This window comes from Macaca nemestrina, chromosome 5 (assembly GCF_043159975.1).
Source record: "Macaca nemestrina isolate mMacNem1 chromosome 5, mMacNem.hap1, whole genome shotgun sequence".
Classification (NCBI taxonomy): domain Eukaryota; kingdom Metazoa; phylum Chordata; class Mammalia; order Primates; family Cercopithecidae; genus Macaca; species Macaca nemestrina.
The window spans coordinates 31065132-31071131 of record NC_092129.1 but is presented as its reverse complement, the minus strand read 5'-3'; the positions used below and the strand labels follow the sequence as shown (position 1 = coordinate 31071131).

General features: G+C 40.2%; 1 long non-coding RNA gene across 1 annotated transcript in view; it reads left to right on the top strand.

Moving 5' to 3' along the window:
• Positions 1–5228: 5228 nt before the first annotated feature.
• Positions 5229–6000, top strand: part of LOC112423818 (uncharacterized) — a 39514-nt gene continuing 38742 nt past the window's right edge. Inside the window, exon 1 of the long non-coding RNA XR_003014365.2 lies at positions 5229–5364. This is a non-coding gene — a long non-coding RNA (uncharacterized lncRNA). The remainder of the gene's footprint in view (positions 5365–6000) is intronic.

The window sequence follows — 6000 nt, the reverse complement described above, 5'->3', positions numbered from 1 at the left end:
CAGCATGATTTATAATCCTTTGGGTATATACTCAGTAATGGGATGGCTGGGTCATATGGTACATTTAGTTCTAGATCCTTGAGGAATCGCCATACTGTTTTCCATAATGGTGAACTAGTTTACAATCCCACCAACAGTGTAAAAGTGTTCCTATTTCTCCACATCCTCTCCAGCACCTGTTGTTTCCTGACGTTTTAATGATTGCCATTCTAACTGGTGTGAGACGGTATCTCATTGTGGTTTTGATTTGCATTTCTCTGATGGCCAGTGATGATGAGCATTTTTTCATGTGTCTGTTGGCTGTATGAATGTCTTCTTTTGAGAAATGTCTGTTCATATCCTTTGCCCACTTTTGGATGGGGTTGTTTGTTTTTTTCTTGTAAATTTGTTTGAGTTCTTTGTAGGTTCTGGATATTAGCCCTTTGTCAGATGAGTAGATTGCAAAAATTTTCTCACATTCTGTAGGTTGCCTGTTCACTCTGATGGTAGTTTCTTTTGCTGTGCAGAAGCTCTTTAGTTTAATTAGATCCCATTTGTCAATTTTGGCTTTTGTTGCCATTGCTTTTGGTGTTTTAGACATGAAGTCCTTGCCCATGCCTATGTCCTGAATGGTATTACCTAGGTTTTCTTCTAGGGGTTTTATGGTATTAGGTCTAACATTTAAGTCTCTAATCCATCTTGAATTAATTTCCGTATAAGGAGTAAGGAAAGGATCCAGTTTCAGCTTTCTACTTATGGCTAGCCAATTTTCTCAGCATCATTTAATAAATAGGGAATCGTTTCCCAATGTCGTTTTTGTCAGGTTTGTCAAAGATCAGATGGCTGCAGATGTGTGGTATTATTTCTGAGGACTCTGTTCTGTTCCATTGGTCTATATCTCTGTTTTGGTACCAGTACCATGCTGTTTTGGTTACTGTAGCCTTGTAGTATAGTTCGAAGTCAGGTAGCATGATGCCTCCAGCTTTGTTCTTTTGAGTTAGGATTGTCTTGGCAATGCGGGCTCTTTTTTGGTTCCATATGAACTTTAAAGCAGTTTTTTCCAATTCTGTGAAGAAACTCATTGGTAGCTTGATGGGGATGGCATTGAATCTATAAATTACCTTGGGCAGTATGGCCATTTTCACGATATTGATTCTTCCTATGCATGAGCATGGTATGTTCTTCCATTTGTTTGTGTCCTCTTTTATTTCACTGAGCAGTAGTTTGTAGTTCTCTTTGAAGAGGTCCTTTACATCCCTTGTAAGTTAGATTTCTAGGTCTTTTATTCTCTTTGAAGCAATTGTGAATGGAATATCATTCATGATTTGGCTCTCTGTTTGTGTGTTACTGGTGTATAAGAATGCTTGTGATTTCTGCACATTGATTTTGTATCCTGAGACTTTGCTGAAGTTGCTTATCAGCTTAAGGAGATTTTGGGCTGAGACAATGGGGTTTTCTAAATATACAATCATGTCATCTGCAAACAGGGACAATTGGACTTCTTCTTTTCCTAACTAAATACCCTTGATTTCTTTCTCTTGCCTGATTGCCCTAGCCAGAACTTCCAACACCATGTTGAATAGGAGTGATGAGAGAGGGCATCCCTGTCTTGTGCCAGTTTTCAAAGGGAATGCTTCCAGTTTTTGCCCATTCAGTATGATATTGGCTGTGGGTTTGTCATAAATAGCTCTTATGATATTGAGATACATTCCATCAATACCGAATTTATTGAGAATTTTTAGCATGAAGGGCTGTTGAATTTTGTCAAAGTCCTTTTCTGCATCTATTGAGATAATCATGTGGTTTTTGTCTTTGGTTCTGTTTATATGCTGGATTACATTTATTGATTTGCATATGTTGAACCAGCCTTGCATCCCAGGGATGAAGCCCACTTGATCATGGTGGGTAAGCTTTCTGATGTGCTGCTGGATTCGGTTTGCCAGTATTTTATTGAGGATTTTTACATCAACGTTCATCAGGGATATTGGTCTAAAATTCTCCTTTTTTGTTGTGTCTCTGCCAGGCTTTGGTATCAGGATGATGTTGGCCTCATAAAATGAGTTAGGGAGGATTCCCTCTTTTTCTATTGATTGGAATAGTTTCAGAAGGAATGGTACCAACTCCTCCTTGTACCTCTGGTAGAATTCAGCTGTGAATTCATCTGGTCCTGGACGTTTTTTGGTTCGTAGGCTATTAATTATTGCCTCAATTTCAGAGCCTGCTATTGGTCTACTCAGGGATTCAGCTTCTTCCTGGTTTAGTCTTGGGAGATTGTAAGTGTCCAGGAAATTATCCATTTCTTCTAGAATTTCTAGTTTATTTGCATAGAGGTGTTCATAGTATTCTCTGATGGTAGTTTGCATTTCTGTGGGGTCAGTGGTGATATCCCCTTTATCATTTTTTATTGCATCTATTTGATTCTTCTCTCTTTTCTTCTTTACTAGTCTTGCTAGCGGTCTATCAATTTTGTTGATCTTTTCAAAAAACCAACTCCTGGATTCATTGATTTTTTGGAGAGTTTTTTGTGTCTCTATCTCCTTCAGTTCTGCTCTGATCTTAGTTATTTCTTGCCTTCTGCTAGCTTTCAAATGTGTTTGCTCTTGCTTCTCTAGTTCTTTTAATTGTGATGTTAGAGTGTCAATTTTAGATCTTTCCAGCTTTCTCTTGTGGGCATTTAGTGCTATAAATTTCCCTCTACACACTGCTTTAAATGTGTCCCAGAGATTCTGGTATGTTGTATCTTTGTTCTCATTGGTTTCAAAGAACATCTTTATTTCTGCCTTCATTTCGTTATGTACCCAGTAGTCATTCAGGAGCAGGTTATTCAGTTTCCATGTAGTTGAGCGGTTTTGATTGAGTTTCTTAGTTTCATTTCCTTTTACTCTTTTTTCTCTACACTTCTCTCTTCATTTCATTCATTTGATCTTCAATTGCTGATACTCTTTCTTACAGTTGATCGAGTCAGTTACTAAACTTGTGCATTTGTCACGTAATTCTCATGTTATGATTTTCATCTCTATCAGTTCTTTTAAGGTCCTCTCTGCATTGATTATTCTAGTTATCCATTCATCCATCCTTTTTTCAAGGTTTTTAGTTTCTTTGCACTGGTTACGTAGTGCCTCCTTTAGCTCTGAGAAGTTTGATCAACTGAAGCCTTCTTCTCTCAACTCATCAAAGTCATTCTCCGTCCAGCTTTGTTCCGTTGCTGGCGATGAGCTGCATTCCTTTGGAGGGGGAGATGCGCTCTGATTTTTTGAATTTCCAGCTTTTCTGCACTGCTTTTTCCCCATCTTTGTGGTTTTATCTGCCTTTGGTCTTTGATGGTGGTGACGTACTGATGGGGTTTTGGTGTGGGTGTCCTTTCTGTTTGTTAATTTTCCTTCTAACAGTCAGGACCCTCAGCTGTAGGTCTGCTGGAGTTTGCTTGAGGTCCACTCCAGACCCTGTTTGCCTGGGTATCAGCAGCAGAGGCTGCAGAAGATAGAATATTGCTGAACAGCAAGTGTTGCTGTCTGATTCTTATACTGGAAGTTTCGTCTCAGGGTGTACCCCACCATGTGAGGTGTGAGGTGTAGGTCTGCACCTAGTGGGGGATGTCTCCCAGTTAGGCTACTCAGGGGTCAGGGACCCACTTGAGCAGGCAGTCTGTCCATTCTCAGATCCCCACCGCCATGCTGGGAGATCCACTGCTCTCTTCAAAGCTGTCAGACAGGGGCATTTACATCTGCGAGGTTTCTGCTGCTTTTTGTTTAGTTATGCCCTGCCCCCAGAGGAGGAGTCTACAGAGGCAGGCCAGTCTCCTGAGCTGTGGTGGGCTTCACCCAATTCGAGCTTCCCAGCAGCTTTGTTTACCTACTTAAGCCTCAGCAATGGCGGGCGTCCCTCCCCCAGCATCGTTGCCGCCATGCAGTTAGATCTCAGACTGCTGTGCTAGCAATGAAGGAGGCTCCGTGCACATGGGACCCTCTGGGCCAGGTGTGGGATATAATCTCCTGGTGTTCTGTTTGCTGAGACCCTTGGTAAAGCGCAGTATTAGGGTGGGAGTTACCCGAGTTTCCAGGTGTGTGTCTCAATTTCCTTTGGCTAGGAAAAGGAATTCCCTTCCCCCTTGCACTTCCCAGGGGAGGCGATGCCTTGCCCTCCTTCAGCTCTCGTTAGTCGGGCTTCACCCGCAGACCAGTGCCAACTGTCCAACACGCCCCAGTGAGATGAACCCGGTACCTCAGTTGAAATTGCAGAAATCACCCGTCTTCTGTGTCACTCACGCTGGAACCTGGAGGCTGGAGCTGTTCCTATTCGGCCATCTTGGGTGTGCCCCAACATATCCCTATTTTAATGCAATATTCACTTAAGCATCTTTCCCTTTGTAGGACCCATTTGACTGGAAGTCCTTTCCTTCAGTAGAAATTACCATACTCCCCATTTCACCTCAAAAAGGAACTTTTCTTCAAAGCTGCTTCCTATTGAGGACATAGATTACCAGGTGTTTATTTCTAAAGTCAATTTCTTCTTTCCTAACTGACCAACCAGAAAATATTTTCAGATAATTTAGTCTAGATCCTACAGACTCTCCCAGTAAATAAATTTGGGGAGCCATGCCATTTCTTTGTCAAGACAAAGTAAGCTTACCTGTCTCAATCTATACCAACACCAACTTCAATTTCCAGTAGCTGTGCTGCATCAGGTTACTTAACATATAATTTTAACCCTAATTTTGTAGTTTATTTTTCAGCAACTACCTTTTTTTTAAAATGTGTTTAAAGAAGATACTTGATGCAAAGATATTTATCTGCTTGCTTACCCTAGTTCAGTAAATCCTACATAATCTGACTCCAACCTATCTCTCCCATTCCTACTTGTACCACTTAGCTCTTAGGCCATCTCACATCCAGCCACGTTGGCCTCTTTATTTTCCTGACAAAGCAAAATTTGTTTCCCTTTCTTCTGCCTGGAGTGCTATACTACCTGACTATCCCAGGTTTGGCTCCTTTATATCCTGTGGATCTCAGGTTAAATATTCCTGTTCAAAGAGACTTTTCATGACCACCTAAAATAGCAAGTCAGCTGTTCTTTATGACATCAACAGTGTTCATTTTCTGCACTTCATTTATAACCACTTGTGCTAGGCAGAATCCTGGTTCTCCAAAGATGTTCACATCTTCATTCCTAGACCTGTGAATATGTTACCTTACATGCCAAAAGAGACTTCGTATGTGACTGGGTTAAGGATCTGGAAATGAAGAAATAATCTTGGATTTTCCAGATTGACTCAATATAATCATTAAGATTCTTATAACAGAAAAGCAGGATAATCAGTGGCACGGAGAAAACATATGACAATGACAGCATAAGTTGGAAGAAAGAGGCCACCAGCCAAAGAATACAGTAGGTGTCTAGAAGGTAGAAAAGGCAAGGAAATGGATTCTCTCCTAAATCCAGAGGAGGCACAGCCCAGCTAATACCTTGATTTCAGTCCAGTGAAACCAATTTCGGACTTCTAGTCTCCGGAACTGTAAAGTAATAAATTTGTGTTGTTTTAAGTCATTTGTTTGTGTAAATTATAGCAGTGGTAGAATACTAATACTCTACCTGACATTTTTCTTGTTTTATTTATTTGTTATTTATCATCTGTCTCCCCGTACTAGAAAGTAAACGCCATAGGACAAGAGCCTTGTTTTTTTATACTCACTGTTTACATTCTTAGAGCAATATATAATAGGAACTCAATAAGTTGAATTGAGTGAATAATTGTTTATCATGTGTAAATTTTGCATTTTGTCTGTCAAAGAGTTATGTCCCTAGACAACCTTTATGCTTTCTGATTGTGAAAAAAAGAAATGTTTGATAAAGATAAAAGTACATTGATCATTCTAATCTCAGTGTCGGAGGACAGTTGTAACTTAGATTCTCCTGTACTAAAAATATGTTCGTTCTCATCCTGAGTTAGCACCCTCATAAGGACATGATGTACCTTGATATTTGTAATTCTTTGCCAAGGCACATGCTGTTGGTTACTAATTT